The sequence below is a fragment of the Ovis aries genome, chromosome 3, assembly GCF_016772045.2.
Source record: "Ovis aries strain OAR_USU_Benz2616 breed Rambouillet chromosome 3, ARS-UI_Ramb_v3.0, whole genome shotgun sequence".
NCBI lineage: Eukaryota > Metazoa > Chordata > Mammalia > Artiodactyla > Bovidae > Ovis > Ovis aries.
The window spans coordinates 201,469,464-201,489,360 of NC_056056.1; the positions used below are offsets into that span (position 1 = coordinate 201,469,464).

At 45.9% G+C, this 19,897-nt stretch overlaps 1 protein-coding gene across 1 annotated transcript in view; it reads left to right on the forward strand.

Moving 5' to 3' along the window:
• The first annotated feature begins 6,573 nt into the window (after positions 1–6,573).
• The window catches only part of GRIN2B (glutamate ionotropic receptor NMDA type subunit 2B), a 528,935-nt gene continuing 515,611 nt past the window's right edge, over positions 6,574–19,897 (forward strand). The window contains exons 1-2 of the mRNA XM_027967851.3: positions 6,574–6,812; positions 7,796–8,235. The gene's annotated coding sequence lies outside the window, so the exon portion shown is untranslated. The remainder of the gene's footprint in view (positions 6,813–7,795; positions 8,236–19,897) is intronic.

Sequence of the window (19,897 nt, forward strand, 5' to 3'; positions counted from 1 at the left end):
ATCTTTGAGATGACGCTAAGAGGAAGTTGAATTAGGAATAATTTAATTTGGATTTAGTGAGATATATTTATGCAGCTTGCAATCAGTTTCCTGTGAAGTTATTGCCAGCTGTCCCAAGGAAAAGCTTCCAAGAAAACACCACCTGCGCCTTGTACCTACTCACCCAGGATTGCGGCTTGGAAGAGTCACAGAACATGTACTCTTTGGGTCATTCCTTTTCTCGTTGGAAAACAAGCTTCCCCACCTCACCTGACGTTGACCACGTTTGTATTTTGTCACAGCTTTTTTCTTTCCATTTAAATTTTCTCCCAAATAGAGTATGTGACCACTTGGAATTTTTGTTAAAGAACCAAAGCGTTATGTTTCCCACGAGAAAGCTGCTCAAGCTTTGTAACATGTATACATTAGTATTAAGGCGCTAAGATTTTTCTTCGGCTGGGAAGAGAAACCCAAACATGGAAATGTAAAAAAAGTTTATTCAAAGAGTTGATAAAGCTTGATTGCACCACTTAACCTGTAATTTGGAAAAAACATTTTGAGATATTTTAATAAAAGACGTGAGAAATTACAGACTGCTGTTTGGGACATATTTGAAGAGTTCCTTCTTTTATAATCTACATTTATTTATCAAAGAGTTGAGAGAAAACTTAGATAATAATTAAAGGACTATGAAACAAAAAAGAAAAAGATTAGCTTTGACATCAATGGAAATCAATCTGACATTGAGAAGTGAATTGCAACCTTTTTCTTTTTTTTTCAAATTATACTTTAGTTCTTTAAGAAGAAAAGAGAAATTCTGAATAGAAGTAATGAATAGCCCTTTGGATTGTTCGATAATCCAGTTAATGAAGGGGAGTGAATCATCTGTACACATTGGGAAATGATTTAAGTTTCTGGCAGGTTTGAGGCAAAATACTGATATTGATGAAGATCATGTAAAACTTTATAATACATTGCAAACTTGTTAATGAGTGCCATCAGTCCAAAGGATATATAAAGTGAGTTACTGTACAGGAAAACTGGAAAATCTTGAAGCCTTACAATTTATATAGAAAGAAATTTGAGAAAAGATTTTCCCCAATTCTACAACAATTCAAAAAAAAAAGTACATTGCACTACTACCAACAAGTAAGAAATCTTTCTGAATAACCAACGATTAAAAAAACACAAATTTTGAATAAGCATCAAATTGGATTCTTTCTATTATTTTTATAGAAAACGATATAAATCATAATGTGAAGAGGTGTTCAAAGAGTATAAAGCTAAAAAAGGTAGAAAAGCAAATATTACCAAAAAGTCAAATAGCAACTAATAAAACCTGTTAATTTTTAAAAATGTCACATTTATAAATATCAGAATTCTTTAATTGTTGTGATTTATTTTCTCATGTTAAGTAAGGATTTACCTTCACATCAAATTTTCTTTTCCTTAAAGAAGGACCCTGAATTGTAAGCTTCAGGCCCTAACTTTTGGCTTTAGTGTTTGATCTGAAAGCTGCTGTGAGATAAATACACGTCTTTTCCCCCAGACTACGCATGGGCTTTGCATCTGCTGAGTGGGCCATGGACAAGAGTCTGCACCTCCAGGGTTCCTCTGGGTCAAGTGAGCTGGCAGAATACCTCCAACAGTGTCATTAGCAGCCTGGAGCAAGAGATTTTACCTCAATAAACAATGCTGTGAAATACAACCCAGCATCTTGTCATGCTAGAATATTGCTTTCTGAACTGTCGGACTAGGAGTTAGGAAATGCATACTTGCAACATTGAGAAATGGTGTTTCAGATTTCATGAATCCAGATGATCTTTGAAAACAGTTTTATTGAAAGGCATGTGGTCCTTGGAGGCAAAGGTTGTTCATTAGCAGGGTAAGTGAGTGACCAGAAGTCAGAAATAACGAGAGAGGTCTCCCCTGTTAAATAGGCAGTGAACATCAAAGAAGTGATACCACCTTCCACTCATAAGCTGCATTGTCCCTAGAATCTGCTCTTCCAGCGTCCGCAAGGCTGCTTGGAAAGTGGTTTCTAATAGTCATAAAAATTTCCTTAAGATTTACTGAGACTCCACTGCATGTATGGAATTGCACCACTGTTGGACGAGATCATTAAGAGGATGTGACCGCCAGTGGACCCAGGCAATATAAAAACTCCTTACACCCTCCCCGGTCTTTGGAATATTCATTTCACCCACTGTTCTTACTCAGAGCCACTTTAAGGATGTAGCCTTGAGAGGACGTGTTATTAAGATCATCTGGAATGTATAGGACTTCCCTGATGGCTCAGTGGGTAAAGAATCTGCCTGGCAATGCAGGAGACACAGGAGATGAGAGTTCGATCGCTGGGTTCAGATGCCCTGAAATTGTTTCAGAGCAAATGGCAACTCACTCCAGTATTCTTGCCTGGAGAATCCCATGGACAGAGGAGCCTGGAGGGGTCACAATGGGTTGGACACAATTGCGTGGCAGAGCACCTTTGCACGCTGGAATGTGTATGTGCCTGAACTCCATTAGAGCTTCTATGTAGGGCCAGTAGGAATGGAGATTTCATCTTGCAGCTGCCAAAGACAGCAAGCCTAGTATGTGAGTTCCTTTCCTTATTACAACTGTCACCTGAAAATACACAAAGGAGAAAAGACAATCTCTTTAACAAGTGATGCTGGGAAAACTGGTCAACCACCTGTAAAAGAATGAAACTAGAACACTTTCTAACACCGCACACAAAAATAAACTTAAAATGAATTAAAGAGCTAAATGTAAGACCAGAAACTATAAAACTCCTAGAGGAAAACATAGGCAAAACACTCTCTGACATAAATCACAGCAAGATCCTCTATGACCCACCTCCTAGAGTAATGAAAATAAAAGCAAAAATAAACAAATGGGACCTAATTAAACTTAAAAGCTTTTGCACAACGAAGGAAACTATAAGCAAGGTGAAAAGACAGCCTTCAGAATGGGGGAAAATAATAGCGAATGAAGCAGCTGACAAAGAATTAATCTCAAAAATATACAAGCAGCTCATGCAGCTCAATACCAGAAAAATAAACGACCCAATTAAAAAATGGGCCAAAGAACTAAACAGACATTTCTCCAAAGAAGACATACAGATGGCTAACAAACACATGAAAAGATGCTCAACATCACTCATTATCAGAGAAATGCAAATCAAAACCACAATGAGGTACCATCTCATGCCAGTCAGAATGGCTGCAATCCAAAAGTCTACAAGCAATAAATGCTGAAGAGGGTATGGAGTAAAGGGAACCCTCTTACACTGTTGGTGGGAATGCCAACTAGTATACCTGTTATGGAGAACAGTGTGGAGATTCCTTAAAAAACTGGAAATAGAACTGCCATATGACCCAGCAATCCCACTGCTGGGCATACACACTGAGGAAACCAGAACTGAAAGAGACGCCTGTACCCCAATGTTTACTGCAGCACAGTTTACAACAGCTAGGACATGGAAGCAACCTAGATGTCCATCAGCAGATGAATGGATAAGGAAGTTGTGGTACATATACAAATGGAATATTACTCAGCTATAAAAAAGTGCATTTGAATCAGTTCTAATAAGGTGGATGAAACTGGAGCCTATTATACAGAGTGAAGTAAGTCAGAAAGAAAAACACCAATACAGTATATTAATGCATATATACGAAATTTAGAAAGATGGTAATGATGACCCTATATGCGAGACAGCAAAAGCGACACAGATATAAAGGACAGACTTTTGGACTCTGTGGGAGAAGGCGAGGGTGGGATGATCTGAGAGAATAGCACTGAAACATGTGTATTACCATCTGTGAAAGAGATGACCAGTCCAAGTTCAACGCATGAAGTGGGGCACTCAAAGCTGGTGCTATGGGACAACCCGGTGGGATGGGATGGGATGGGGAGGGAGGTGGGAAGGCTTTGGGGATGAGGGACACATGTACACCCGTGGCTGATTCATATCAGTGTGTGGCAAAAACCACCACAACATTGTAAAGTAGTTAGCCTCCAATTAAAAGAAACTAATAATAATAATTAAAAAAACCTGCCACCTACCAATCTGGAGTGGTCTGCCTCTTCCTTTGGTCCCTCCTTGCCCTCCATGTATAAGGCCATTTTGAATCACCCCAGGGGAACTCCTGTGGTTGCTAACTAACAGTCCGTGCTGGGAATATATGGATACCTAGATGCTGGTCTGTCTCCCTAAATAGTCAAAGAACTAGTTGGGAAAACCAGAGGTGGGGATGGTAGTGAGGTGCCAGACCTCATTTAAAAATCTTTGAAATTGGTACAGAAATCAATTCAGGCTGGGTTGACAGAAAAATACCCTCTGTGGAGGTGGCACTTAAGCCACCAAAAGGGAGAGTGGGCTTCATGGGGAAAGGGGGGTCTGACAGCTCCTCCCTCCCTCTGCACTTGCAAAAGTGAACAGGAGGAATGGGACTGCTGGGCCCAGGAGAGGAATAAAGGAAGAGAAGTGGTCCAGTTTGGGTGAAGGGGAATTGGGGATAGGAAGGGGGTGGTGGGCTCTGAAGTGAAAAAAAAAAAAAAAGCCTTGAGTGAGCTTGGATATTATTTTGAAGTTAATGGGCATTCCTGGAAGACTCTGGGAAAAGTATTTCAGGAAATTCCCACAGGGCCCTGGCTCTCCTCATCCTACACCCCTCCTGGAATCCACACTTCTAACAACTGGAAATGTATGTATAGAGGGGCCTGGGCTGGGTAAGCTGTTGTGTGTCAAGGGGCACAGCAATTCCAGATGTTTCTGCTTTTCTTCAAAGAGGTCGAAGATCAGCTCTGCTGTGTGTTCGTCGCTCAATCGTGTCCTACTCTTTGCGACTCCATGGACTGCGGCCTGCCAGGCTCTTCTGTTCATGGAATTCTCCAGGCAAGAATACTGCAGTGGGTTACCATTCCCTTCCGCAGGGGATCTTCCTAGCCCAGGGACTGAGCTTGGGTCTCCTGCATTGCAGGTGGATTCTTTAGTCTTCAAGGGAAGCCCAGACCAACTCTACCTTGACTTTAAAAAAAAAAAAAAAAAAAAAAAGCACTACTATTACTGAGAAAGAGTAATTTGCAGGTGAACACAGTGTGTTTGTGTTTTCACGTAATACTCCTGTGTTTGTCTTAAAAATCTTGCATTCAAAGATTCGGCCTATCAAAATGAGGAAATATGAAAGAATTAGCTCAGATATACTGGGGGTGCTGTCTGGTTTAAAGGACTGCATTCTACAAAGATCAAAGCGCCCAGCTACTAGGTGTAAACACTTCACATAGGACTGTGACCTGTGTGTGTGTGGCTCCTTCTCAGAAATGGGTGAGAAGCTCATGATATCACCAAAATGAAAATGTCCTACCACCATAACATTCTGTATCTCTGAAGAGACAACGGATCTGAATAAAAATGATACCTGCACAAAGATATTAATATTAAAAATAAACGATACTACAGGTGGTGAAAGTACTGCTAAAATAGCAGCTTAAGAGAGAGAAATGAATAGATAAGTTTGCTTTTCACAAGAGGGCGAGTTTGCAGATGCCAGGAAATCTAGTTTTATTTAGGGATTATTCATCTGTCTCATCTTCTCCTCAAAGTCTTTAAATACCAGCATCTACTTTAATAAAAAATTCCAAATTCCTCAAACCTTCACTAGCAGTCCGCAAAGCACAAATATAATCCGTACTATACAATTTAGCCCTTAATTACATTTGCCTTGCTTTGATTCCCATTGTTTCAACGCGTCAGCCTCCTGTGCTCAAAATAGATCTTAAGCTTCTTGAAGGCAAGAACCCAGCTTTCAACTGTTTGCAGCACGCGGGCACTTAACGAAGCCAAGGCTGATTTATGGACAATCAAGCCAGGATCTTAAATTTCAAACCTCAGCCCCGCCTAGGGAGACGCTTACCTGCTGCGGAGCCGGGCCGCCCACCGGGGGCCCTGTCTCGCTCCCCCCAACCCCCGGCCGCCCTTCCTCGTCGCTGTTCCCCAATCCTGCCAGCAGGAGGCGCCACAGACTCGGGTTAAGCCGTTTCCCCCTTTTTCCTACCCCACTTCCCCCAGCACATGACGTGGGAAGTGCCTCCGCCAGAGTCTTAGCAATAGGAGTGAGGGGGTGACGGGGTTTGGGGGTGGGGTGGGGTGGGGGGTGTGGAGAAAGAGGACACGCGCGCACACACACCTTGGGAGAACGAGCGTCTTCCCCCAGCTTCGTGGGTTTCTCCGCCCACCGGGGCAGTGTGTGAGAGGTAGGGTGTGTGTGTTGCGGGGAGGGGGGGGAACGTTTTTGAGTGTGAGACCCAAATCCAGACCAGGCGACCTGTGATCTCCCGCCCTGCCCCCGCCCCCGGTGATTAATCCCCCTTTTTCTTACTCTCCCCATCCTCCCCTCGTCCTCCTCTCCCTCTCCCGCTGCCGCGCGGTTGACTTGCACAGCCTGCCCCCGCCCGCTTCCCCTCCCCCGGCTCCCATCACCACCAACTGGAATCTGGGCTCCTGCCTCTCCCCCACCCCCCACCTTTTTGGAGAAAGGCAGGTCCCCCACCCCCTTTGGAAAAAAAAAAAAACCCACTTCCTTCGGCTTCTTCACCTCTAGGAAATCGCGGGGCTTTGCTCTATCGCAAGTGCTCGTCTGGGCGGTTTTTGAGCACCACCATCCAGAAGTGCTGGCGTCCGGATGCATTTGCCTTTGCTTTGCAAAGAAGAGTCGTGAACTTCAAGACCCTTCGAGATGGATAATTAATCCTGCTTTGCAGGAAAGGGAAACCCTCCATCCCCAGCCACCCCCTCTCCGGAGACCCTGCAATCGCCCAGGAGCTCCGACCCGGTACGTAAATATTCGCCTTGGAGTCTCTTGTCTCAATTTTGGGGTTTGGGGGATGTCAGGAAGATAAAGGGTCGAGGCGGTGGAGCCCTTAACCAACCTGGTTATTAGGTAAGGCTCTTAAAGCCGGCTGAAACCGGCACTTGCTCATTTGGACGTGGCTTTTCTTTCTTTCTTTTTTTTTTTTTTAAGATTTTTCAGGGTAGAGGGGTAGGGCACTCTCTGGTCCTTTGTTGCGGGGGTTCGTCCCCTTACCGAGCAGAGAGGCTGGGCATCGGTGCCCGGGGCCGGAGCCGCGCGCCGCGACCATCCGTCCAATAGACACGTTGCAGGTGAAGCCCCGTGCGCTGCACATCAGCGCGGCGGCGGCGTGAGTGTGCGCGCGGGGGCGCGTGCGCGCCGGGGGCGTGTGTGTATGTGTGTGTGTGTGTGCGCGCGCGCGTGTCAGTGTGCCCCTTCCAAGGAATGCCCAGTGTGCACCCGGTGCACAATCAGAACCCACTGAGCACGAGCCCGGGGTGGGAGGAGGCGCTGCTGCTGGAGGCGATGGGGACGGCGAGACAGACATGTCGGCAGCACTGCAGATGGGGCTGGGGGCCGCAGTTGCTGGCGAGTTAAGTGGGGCTTGTGTTTCTGCGTGTGTGTGTGAGTGTGTGTTGCTACAGGGAGCCGCTTCTCCCTCCCTGCTTCCCACTTCCCTCCTTCGCTCCCTCCCTCTCTCTCCCTCTCCCTTCTTCCATTCAGGTTGGCTTTCCCACCTCGCATCCATGCCTGTCCCAGGAATGGTATAGCCAGACCTTTTCTGAATTATTTATAGACCGGTGCCAGCTGTTTTCCATTCCTCTGGTGTGCACTCTGTGGGAAATGCAGGGTTTCCTCCCCCCTTTTCCTTAAAACGAATTGATTTCTTTTTTTCGGAATGCATTTTTCTCATCCTCTGGGGGACACTCGAATCAAACCCTGACCATCTCTTTTTTCCCCCTTAGGAAGGGGACGCTTTGGGAATGACCACGCTCCACGGAGGGACAGAGCCCGTCCCCAGCTTCTCTACACAGAGCCTCCTCCACTAAAGCTCCAAAAACCAAAAACCGTAATTGCCCGAAGAATTGTTAAAAAAAAAAAAAAAAATAGTCCGGCCACTAACCTCACATGCACACGGAATAATCATTCTGGATTCTGCATTGTGAGCTGTTCTCCATAGCCTGAATTACCTTTGAATTCCATATTTTTTTTCTTTGAATTTGCCTCTCTTCAAGACACAAGATTAAAACAAAATTCACGCTGAATTGGATTTTAAATGATCTTCCTTTTCTTTATCCTTCATCTTTCTTATGTGGATATGCAAGCGAGAAGAAGCGACTGGATATTCCCACCATGCTCACTCCCTTAATCTGTCCGTCTAGAGGTTTGGCTTCTACAAACCAAGGTAGGGCAAATCCGATTTCATTTTCTTCTCACCCGGGGTAGGGATTCCTTGTTTATCTCTCTCTTCAAGTCCCTCAAGTGGATTTTTTGGGGGGGGGAAAGAAAGGGTAACAAGATACTCAAATAATGCTGTGTGGGGGTAAAGGCTTGTTACAAAGGGGGAGATCTCCCATGTTATTTCTTTTCCTGCCTCATCAAACAGGTTTGGGGTTTTTTTGGAGGCATGGGGCTGGATACATGTAGGGACAGCCGTTGGATGGCAGAAGGGCTGGGAGACCTGTGTGATTTTCAAGTCAAATTGCAAATTTATTCACCCCGAGCTAAAGCTCTGATTTTTATGGGAATCGGGAAAGCTTTTTTTTTTTTTTTTTCTTTTTTTCAGGCTGCCTTTCCCCCTTGCCACTTCCATGTCTCTCTAGCTCCTGTCTCTACCTTACTGGGCATCCTTTTTATGCCCTTTTTAAAAAATGGAGTAACGAATGAGGTTCTTGTAGCTGTTGCCCCGAAGTCCGCTTGCTGTGTAAACGCCGACCCTCGGCCAGAGATCCCGGGAGGCCTGCTGCAGAGGGGCAGGTCTGGGTGGGAAATCAGCCTGCTCTCAGAGCACCTGGAATTGGAGGGTGCTGCAGGTTAAGAGGACTCAAATTTTAGGCTCGGAAAGGAAGAATTCTGTCCGTATTCTGCTTTTTCATTTGTATTTTTTGGTGTGCTATTATATTTGAGCTATAAATTTCTCCTTCTGTCTACACATCTATTTATACCCACACATCCTCCAAGCAAACTGTTACTTGCACACTCTTGCAAAATGGCTATCTTGCAGAGTTCTAAAATGCTGTGCGTGTGGCAGGGGTGCAGAATTTGACACGTGAGTCTTTGTGTTAAACAAAGAGATGTGCAGTTTGCTTGGGTTAGCCATGGACCCTCCAAAGAGAATGAACACTTAATTTTTTCTCCCTCTCATCCAATTCTGCAACATGAGCAGTGTGGTTTGGCGGTATTTTCATGGACTTGAAAGGAGAAATAGCAGGAGAAATGGAAAAGACTTAGCTAATGGCTCTTCAGCTAGCCACTCATGCAATCCAAGACTACTCCTAGGAAATAAGATCGCCCACGGACTGGAGGGCCAGGGTGGTGAGCTGGCTACTCCACTGACCATATATTCCCAAACTCTGAAGGCACCCAAGGGTAGGAATCGGGTTGAGATAAAGATTTTCAAAATAATGTAGCAGAATCACTAGTACCAATAATCTTCTTGAAAGTATTCCACCTCCAAATCTTTTTTTCCAGTATTTTTTTTAATAATACTTTTAAACAATCTAAAATACGAAAGGGAAGTGGGAGAAGTCCTGGAAGGTCCTTATCACTCAACATCACTTTAGAGGAGAGTTAGTTCTTCATTGTCCAGAAAGAATGGTTGGAATCGGATTCCCTGCTGCCCTGCCCCAGGTTTCATTCTTCTGAACATTCCTTGCTTCAGCTCTCATTTGTGACCATGATGTTATCAGAGTGACAGGTTGGGATCCCGCTTGGAGCCACACTCTTGCCACGGCTACAAACAGCCGGGGTGATCTAGTTGTGCGCTCACCTGGGACACCTGAGTGGTTCTCCGTCTGCTCTGCTCCTTCAGGCGGGAGGATGAGCTCTGAATTTGACTTCAGAATGGAACAGAGGTCTGGGTGGCAATAGCAGCTCCATGTGCAATGATCCCATAGGTGGGATGAACCAGTCGAGATGGGCCTCTGCCTCGCTTGCATTTCTGAGGCCACCCCAGTGCTCTCTACCAAGTAGGTCCTTCATCAGGTTGGTTGGTGATGAGGTTGTCAGGAGGCCTTTCACGCAGAGTCTCAGCCCGGTTTGCCCTGAACGCCAATGGGGTGAAGATAGGCTCCAGGCCATCCTTAGCCGGCTGTAAGCCTGGGCAAAGGACAAGACACTGAAAGGGGAGGACTAAGTGGTGGGAAAGCCACAAAGAGGAAGAATGGGATCTATCCGGAAAGAGCTTGTTGGGATTCAGGGAGGAGTCACCACAGGTGGTCCATGCCTTTCCACATCCAAAGCCCTTTTGGAGACCCTGGGAGGAGGCAGGTGTCCCGGTCTCGAGAGCAGATGTCCTGAACTCAGTGGTGTTCTGGGGTGTCTCGGGGCCATTGTTCTTCCCCCCCACTATCCCCGCTTTCCCCCCCCCCCCTTACTGTGCAAAATGCTGACTGGGTTCTATTTTGTCTTCTTTCTTCCTGTCAACTCCCCTGATGGCGTGGGCTACGTGGGAAAGAAATGTGGCTCCTTGTGGGAGGAAGAGCACATTTAATTCCAATCGAGGTGCCTCCATGATATGTAATTAAGAAAAAAATTAATAGGAAATAAAGACTTCCCAGGAAAGCACGGTTAAGGATGTTAGACTGGTGATTTCAAGGGAAGCAGAACAACATGGTGTCTTCCGTGTATATGTTTCAGGTGTGGCAAAGCACGATGGAGCTGGGTACACAGGACGATGTGGCAGCTTAGAATAGATGCTGGAAGCAAGGAGGGGGCAGGGTGTGCCCAGGAGTGTCTCGTTTCTTCTCTCCATTGGTTCCATCCCTGGGAAGCCTGTCTGTCTGAAAAGCCTTGCTTTGCCACTCTATCTGTATAATTTATCGGGGGGGGGGGGCGGTGGTTAGAGGCAGAGAGACTAAGGAAGGAGGAGAAATGACAGAAAAGGAGGAGGGAGAGAAAAGATTCCTCTAGTCACTACTTTGCACACCCAGTGCCTTTCTGTTAGGCTGAGGGAGAAGAGAGACTTCCTCTGGTGAAGGGATGAACAGCAGGTACTTTGATTTTGTATTCCTGCTTCACCTCCAGAAATTTGGTTTCAGAACCTTGACCGTCTTCCTTGACCTTCACATTCACGCACCCAGACTTGTGTGTGTGGAGGTGGGGGCGCCAGTGGGCATCTGGAGGGTGGACACATGGGCTAACATTGGTTGGTGGGGTGAGTGGAGACACAGGACTGAGCTGGGTTCAGTCCTTGGCCACATCATCATTACCTTGAATAACCAACTCCCATCTCCTTCATGAATATGATGAACTCAGGATATAGAGTTTTTTTCCCCCACTATTTTCTTGTTCAAGGATCTGAAAATTGAGATAACATATCGTCTAGTACTGACAGGCTAAAGCAAAAATTTAGTTAATATTTACAGTCTGTGAAATAGAGAAGGAGGCAGGGGAAAGGACAGGTTGTGTGTGAAGAAACCAGAGCAAAATAGCAGCTTATAGGAGCCAGGTGGAGCTCGTCATTCTAAAGGCTGGGAAACTATTGTTCTGAATGATGGCCTTCTCTCTCTAGTGATGGACAGTATGGCTGACAAAATCAGCCATCATCTTGGCTAACTTGCTGGGGTCAGAAGTGGATAAGCTCCTTTTCCTCACTGCCATTCTGCACCCTCCTTAAGAATTCTAGAAATTTCTTCCTTTCAGTAAACTACATTTGCAGTCTCTGCTACGATGCATACAGTTGGATCGTAATATCTGCTCTCTCTGTAAATAAATATGAATCCAAAGAGTTACTGGTCTAATGAATTGTTCACATTTATTAAAGTGTGTCTCCTCTTTGCAACCACAAGAAGAAGTCTCCAGGGAGAGTAAATTAGTGGTTGAATTGATATTATCTTTCGGAAGGTTGCAGAAGATAGAATGTGAAGGAGCAGGCATAACTCAGAGGAGGTGGGTTTCTACAGCAGACCTGTGGCTGTTAATGAGGTTCCTGCAGCCAGGACCCAAGACCCATGGTGTGGACCAGCTCTGAGGGTTTTGTGAGCCCAGAGAGGTGTGTTCGGAACCTTGCAGTTGGTTCCTCAGTGACTTCCAACCATGTCATTTTTGTGTTTTCACTTTCCACTGCTTTCAGCTGAGGTTGGCAGAGAAGGGACCTGGTGCCTATGTAACCTGTCGTTGAAATCCTCTGTGACTACCCCAGGACGTTCTGCCTTCTCTCCATCACTGCATGCAGATGACCATGAGTACACTTTATCCTAGTTTTGTTTATATGCCCTGTTTTCCCTAAGAAGTCTGTGGGCCCCTTGAGGGCAGGGAGGGGTTTATTCACCTTGGAATCATTTTTTACTTGGCACAGTGTCTGGCACATAATAGAGACTTGGGGAAATAGTAAGTGAATGAGTGTAGAGAAGAAGTGAACTATTAATTAGTGAAAGATGCTATTTGTTATTCATTCAGGTGGGTTTAGGAATGGTTCTCAGTTAGGATGTTAGAGGAGATCAAGAGTTTGAGAGCTCTGCGACACTTACGAAAGCATCTTCTCTGACCTCACGTAATAGATGAAGACACTGAGATCCAGGGACATTAGGTGATTTGTTTAAGTTGGGTAGCTGCTCACTGCCAAGGCTTTGTGCACTGCTCCTCTTAACAGAGAGAGATGTGGGGGTTATTTGTGGATTTCAGATGTCTGCATCAGCACTTCTCAAACTTTATTGTGAATAACAATCACCCGGGGACCTTGTTAGGATGTCCATTCTGAATCAGTAGGTCTGGGCTGGTACCTTAGATTCTGCATTTCTAGCCATCTCCCAGGTGATGCCCAAATTACTTGACCATGGATCGTGGGTCTACATCATTCCTGAACCCAATTCTGAATCATTGTGAACATTGGCAGTTCCACATGTGTTTCTGTTCCTTTGGGGAGTTCCAGCCTTTCTGCTTTGTTCTTAAAAATAGAAAGGAAAAAAAAAATCAGAGAGGAGGTTTTGTATTTAAGTTCACCCTTGTCCTTTCTTCGTTCTCTCTTCCACCCACGTATGTCGTTTGCCTCTTTGCCTCCGGTCCTCTCTGGTTTCTTATTCTGGTCCTTCTCATCACTGATTCTTCTCCTTCTTTTCTTGTACTCCAGCTTCTGAGTTTATTTATTTCTTGGTTTCTTTTCTTTCACACTATCTCTTCTTTTAACTTCATTTATTTTTGTGACTTTTGCTCTCCTCAATTATTCAACAAACATGTGTTAAGAACCAATTTTTGTCAAGCACTGTGTTATGAAAAAAATTTAGCTCTGGCTGTGCCTTCCAGTAGTTGGGCATTTAATGGGGGAGACACGTAAGGAGACCACCATGTCCTTGGGTAAGAGATGTAAAAGAGAGCAGCCTTGGAGAAAGAGGTGGGCTTCATGGAGGTGGTGACATTTAAACTACATCTTTAATTAGGAGTTTCCTAGAAGAAGGAGACGATGGTCGTTTCAGGAGGATGGAGCACAGACGGGGAGGCAGGTGTTATCATGGGGCAAGCCTCCCGCTTTCGCTCACATCCCTTAACTTGGGGAGAAGATCAGCACATCATTGTGCTGGTTCAGTGATTAGGGATTTCAGATTCCAGACAATGAGGGCAGAGGATAATGTGAGGGTCTTGTTGAAAGAAGAGGGAAGAGAGTCCTTTCTGGTTTAGTGGCTCTACAGTTAATGAATCCTAGCCCTGCTTATTAGGCTTGCCTCTGGAATGAGCAAAGGATACCATCTTCATCTCAGGCCACGGCTTGCTACTAACTTTGCTGATGGCCGTTAGAAAGAAAGGGACAGCTGTTAGTTGGTTTGTAGCCAGGGAGAGAGCTGGATCCTAGCCCGGGCCAAGCTACTGGGAATGAAGGCCTAGCCGAGCCCCATGTGTTTCTAGAGGAAGGGAGGCAGGGAGAGGCCATGCCAGGCGGACACTAGCTGCTTTCTTTAATGGTGAAGGGGATTGATGAAAGAAGAGGGGCTCAGTTACTTGCTCTCAGGACATTCACAAAATGTTTTGGTGGCCTCTTTAGAGGGCTTCTTGTTTCAGGAGTGTTCTTCATGAGGCTGTCCTGGTGTAGACATGCTCAGAAGACACCTGCAGCTACCACTTCAGTGAACTGTAGCATTGGAGCCTAGGGGGAGATGGATTGGCAATGAATGTTCTGCTAAATTTTATTTGCGTGTCTCCCTGCTCCCCATCCTTCTCTACCCTTTTCCCCACACTTTCACCATTTCTCTGGATATTATGGTCTGTATATGTTTCATTAGCAAAAGGAACCTAAGCTCAGCCTGAAGAGCCACAGGTAAAGAGAGCGTACACCTGAGGGTGTGTGGATGAGCAGGTGGCACCGCTGGGTGGTGGGACTTTCATTTCGCGGTGACTGGAGGGGCAGGGCAGGGAAGGCATAGAGACAGGGCTGTGCTTAGAGCAGCGGGGCCGGGGGCCAGGAAGAGGCCAGGCCCAAGGGAGTGACAGGCCTGGAAGGAAAAAGAGGCCCAGTTTTGGACCCTGCTGGGGGTCCACCCTTCTAAGGGGAGGTATCTGCCATCTGTCATGGAGAGCTTCCTAGATCAAGACAATTGAAGGTTTCAACTGGTTAACTCGCACGACTTCTAACAGCCACACAGCACTCCACACACGCCATCGTCTGTGGGTTTGCTCACCGCCTCATTCAGACCACAAATCTCCTCCTTTAGAAAGAAATGTCAAGTCTCAATTTCCTGTGACTCTTTATAGAGACCCTCTCAGAGCTTCAACTGGTGAGAATTTCTTAGGAAATCGGATCTCATTTCTTTCGGAAAGAAGGGACTTCAAGGGCCGGATGAAAGCTGCATTGTTCGGGGAGGGGAGGAGAGGCTTGGGAGAAACCTGGAGCTTAGCTGATGTCTTCAGTCCTTTCCCCAAAGCCCTCTGTACCCCATGAGAATGCCCAGACATTCTGGGTTGACCCTCTCACCTCCCAGGGGTCTTAGTCTGGTCACTTTAGATTAGAGAGCAGTGTTTTTTGTATTTGTATCCAAATACACACACACACACACACACCCCACACACTAGACTTGTGTACATATGGGCATGTTTGTGCAGGGACTTACCTGCCAAACATTAGTCAAAGATTTTCTTAAATGCAGTGAATGTGTCTGTGCATTTAGGTACAGTAATGCATGTGGGGTGTGTGTGTGTATGAAAGAAATGGGATAAAGCATATTAATGCTGACAGGCTCCTTGGAGATTAACTATCTTCCATAGGCCCCATTTTGAAGCTGTGAAAGTATTTCTGAGGTTAGCTACGTGGTCTAAAGCCACGTGCATGTGGCAGAGTCAGGTCCACGGAGTCCCTTTTCGGTGCCTCCCCTCCAGTGCCCAGCCCCGCTTGTCTCTTTGGGCTGCCTGACCCTGAAGCCAGCCAGTGGTGAGCCCTTGGCCCCATCTTCAGAGCCCAGGGTATCCTGTTCCCCCTGGGTGTGTGAAGGGTCTTTACAGAGTTACGTTTTCCCAGGGTGTCCTCCATGGTGGTGGGGGCGGCGGTGGTCTTGGCAATCAGAAACTCCTTTTGGTTTCTGCTTGTGTTCTTTTCCCCTGTGACCATGTGGCCCCCATGGATGCTGGGCATTGACTTCCTCATTTCTGGAAGAGCAAGACAGGCTCGTTAACCAAGCAAGACGGTGCTCCTTAGCCCCAGGTCAGTCACACAATCACCTGCAGAACTTTGGCAAAAACAAATACAGACAAATAACACCACCCCATGGTCATGGATGTCCGTGCCCAGGCTGACCCCAAACAGTTCAATTAAAATCTCTCAGGGCAATAGCCAGGCTGTGGTCATTTAAATACGTTTCCCAGGGAGCCTCATGTGAGGCCATATTTGAGAACCACTGGGCGAGATGACTGACAGGGCACCTGTTAGCTCTAAGCATCCTGCAGCTCTAGTATTTGAATGTGCAAACGGAGATGCTAAGGCTGTGAAATGGTCCCATGACCAGCAGAGCGTCCCTGAGTCAGAGGTCAGAGGAATTGATTGGAGCGTAAGGACCTCTAGTATACAGAGTGCGCCCAAAGGGTGGAACTGGTGTGGGCTTCAGAGGAGAGCTATAGTAACCCTGTTCCTGGGCGCTCTCACCAGTGACCTGCGCTGGGAACAGGGTGGTTGGGGGGAGGGGGAGGGACTACTTTCCTGGACACCCTTGACACAAGTGTGCCTGCCTGCAAGTAGGGTGCATGGCCCCATGCCCTGTTCCACTTAGTCTGTATTGAGGGTGCCCCATTTCTCATTTCGGAGCGAGAGCCTCGTTTCACTCCTGAGTAACACTGTAAATGTAGGAAAACTATTAATAAATGGGGCTGGCTGAGCGGACCCTGATTGACTGGTGAGGGGTGTGAATGGGGCAATTATCTGAGTGCGGTTGGGACCCACTGGCCCCCGTCCCCTCCCTCTCAGTGCCTGGAGTTGAATATTAAAGGCATGAAGAGGAGGAAGAAGGTGGGAGGCAGTAAGCTTCGTTCTTCTGTGACTGTTACTTTAATCACTGACTGTTAAGCTGGCTGGCTTAATAGTTTTCTCACCTGCTTCCTTTTTGTCTCCCCATTTTAAAAGCAATGTGAACCTAAATGTACAGAGGTGAGAGGAGAAAGCAGATTTATTGGATCTGTGTTCCTTTAAAAGGACAAATCATAAGAAAGTAAAAATAGTTCTGTTTTGGACGTCTGCTCAGAGCAGTTGGAGAGAAAGGTGATGAGCGTGGTTTGGACTCACAGTGGAGTTTGGTGTGATGTGCAGAGGTGTGAGCCGATGATTGTCTAGGAGAAACCTGAGCAGTGGACTCACTGATCTGCTGGTTGGTCCTTTGGAAGCAGAACATCCGAATCATGGAGATACTACAGCCTCTTGCCTTGGGTTTGTTACCATGCAGACCACACGTTCCGTGGGGCCAGAGTTGATGTCTTTGGGGTTCATGGCTCTCCTCTCGATCACCTTGTTAGAAGCTCTGAGATTGTTTCTGGGCTTAAGGGGAGACAGAACTCATTTCAGTCCGGTGCTGATCTCGTTTATGTGTGTGTCCTGGTTTTTCCTTCAGCTCACAGAGGAAGAGAGACTGCAGAAGAAATCTGACCCTGGCCAAATATAGGTGCTCAGATTTAACGGAAGGTCTTTCTTGGGTAGGAGAACGTTGACCCCTTGGATTTTTGGAGGAAAAAAAAAATTACTGGGTGGGTTTTTTTTTCCTCCGTATAGAAGAGAAATCACTTTTGCTTGTTGATGAATTTGCCGTTTTTCCATGAGAATGAGACTCCTGCTTCCTGCTTTATGTCAGTTTAAGTCCTTGGTGCTTAGCAGAATGCTCTCTGCACATGGGCCTTGCTCAGAAATGCTGCTTGTCCATACTGATGGTGATAGAAATTAACATGCATTGAGGGTAAAGTTGACATATTTATACCCCTAACGTTTTCATCTCCTGGCCATCCAAGCACCTCGTGATGCTTCCGGTGTGTTTCACTAGAGCTGTATGGATGCGAGTATCTAGTGCTTGCTACAGACTGATGATGAAAACTCACCCATTTCTCAGTGCCTCACGTCTTTGAGTTTCATTTTACACTGTGTTTAATAAGGGCATTTCTTCCAAAAGCGCTCCCTTATCGCTTAATGTGCTTTTCCCCTTTGCTGCATATTCCATGAAAATACTGTCATCCTTCCCGGTCCATCTCTAAGACTCTCCTCCACCAAGTCTTTCTTGAGCTTCCCAGCTAGAAATAAGCCCTCTCAAGTCATCTGCATACATCCTCTTTTTATTTGCTTTTCACCATTCTCATGCTAACTTTGGGGGCAAATTCCTAGGAAGGACTTTTCATCTCATGTGCCCCAGTTGCCTTCACTGCGCCAGGCTTTCTGGAATAAATAGGAACATGGTTACTCACCTTCTCAACCTCTCCTTTTTTTTCTGTCGCTCTTTACAGAGAGGCTTTGATTTCAAGATGAAATTCAAAGTTGGTTCTGAAACTTGCGAATGTCTTTCTACCATCATAGCAGGGAATCTCAGTTGTTGGTCAGTCTGTGTTTATGTACCTCAGTTTGAGGTTAGGGAAGGAAATGAGAAAGTCCTGAAATTAGGTGGCCAGAAGTTGTAGATCATTTGGGAGAGAAATGGTGGGATGAAAATACTAAGAATTATTGCTGTCAGTTTAAGTATAATAATCATCTAAAAAGGAATGGCCTCACTTTTGCTTAGGACAGTTTCAATTTTCTGTTGAAATTGGGCCTTGAATCAGCAGTAGATATTTGTGGTTACGTTATATATGTAATATTCTGGCTTACATTACATATGTTATCTCATTCAATCCTTACCAGCAGGCTGACATTATTTTCTTTTTCTCAGATGGACAGAGTGAAGGTTAGAGAGCACAAGGGCACCCAGCAGTCAGCAAGCCAGGATTCCAACGGACACCCTTGGATTCTAATCCCTGGCTCTTGAAACTCTATAGAGCCACTGCCATGTAAAAGGCAGGGAGGGTTTATGTCGCATGTATAGGACCCTGTAAGCACATGTACTCTGAAACTTAGCTGAAGTGACTTCCTTCTGATCCTTTCTCTTTGGACTTCGCTCTTGGGAAAAGACAAAGTTGTTTTCAAGTAGAAAAATGCATCCTACAAAATAGCCAATTTCTGGACTGTAATTTAATTTAGTGAGGACAAGAGGTGAGAAAGTCATGGCATTGGCAATCAGCGTCTCTTTTATTTCACATGATGGTTAATGCTTGGACACCATCTTCTTAGCCTATTCCTGCTGTTGCTGCTGCTAAGGCACTTCAGTCGTGTCCGACTCTGTGTGACCTCATAGACGGCAGCCCACCAGGCTCCCCTGTCCCTGGGATTCTCCAGGCAAGAACACTGGAGTGGGTTGCCATTTCCTTCTCCAGTGCATGAAAGTGAAAAGTGAAAGGGAAGTCGCTCAGCCTATTCCTACCCTTCTGTAAATATCCTGCACCTCCAACTTGAAGATACCTCTTTTAAGAGGAAACAGTCCCCTTTGAACTTATTTAGTCTTGGATGTTCCGATGATTACCCATTTTCTCCCATCTATGTCTTTCTCAAACCCAGACTACCACTTTGAGTGCTTAGAATAAGAGAATGGTGATCAAGCATCCTGCTTCATTGTTGGGTTTTTACTAGCAGCAGAACTCACGATTATTATTCCATTAGATACACTTGCTTCATTCCAAAAAGGATATGAACTCTTTTCGTTTCAAATATCTGCGTTAACTAGTGACTCAGAGGGCACTTTTTTTTTTTTTAAGTAAACATACAAGATAAAGATTCCATATCCCTGTTGTTGTTGCTCCGTCACTAAGTCATATCAGACTCTCTTTGACCCAGTGGACTGCAGCACACCAGGCTCCCCTGTCCTTCACTGTCTGCTGGAGTTTGCTCAGATTCATGTCCATTGAGTCAGTGATTCTATCAATTTCCTGTGTCTTTTCTGCTTAAGAAAGGAGGTTGTTTCTTGGTGTTGCAGGGCGTTCTGGTGCTTAGCTTTGTCACGTGTGGATCTTAAAACTACTTTTCAGTAATTCGAAGCAGAGTGGTATTGGGGAAGGAATGCGTGAGGGGCCAGGAATCTGGTCCCATCTCAGCCCCACGTGCATGCTGTGGGACTCCGGCAAGTTACCCAACCTCTCTGAGTTCACGTCCTCATTTGTAAAATGAGACCTTTAGGGGATACAGGGATTGTGTTGTGGAGCAAGTGAGGAAATGTAAAGAACCCCTCAAACCATGAGCTTAATACACACACAACATCAGTGTTGATAACTCTACCCTGCTCAACATCACGGCTTTGCAACGGCCTCCAGTGCGGTGCGTGGACCACATACTCCCCGTGGGCAGGAGAAGAGGGAGCATCTGATGGGCAGGG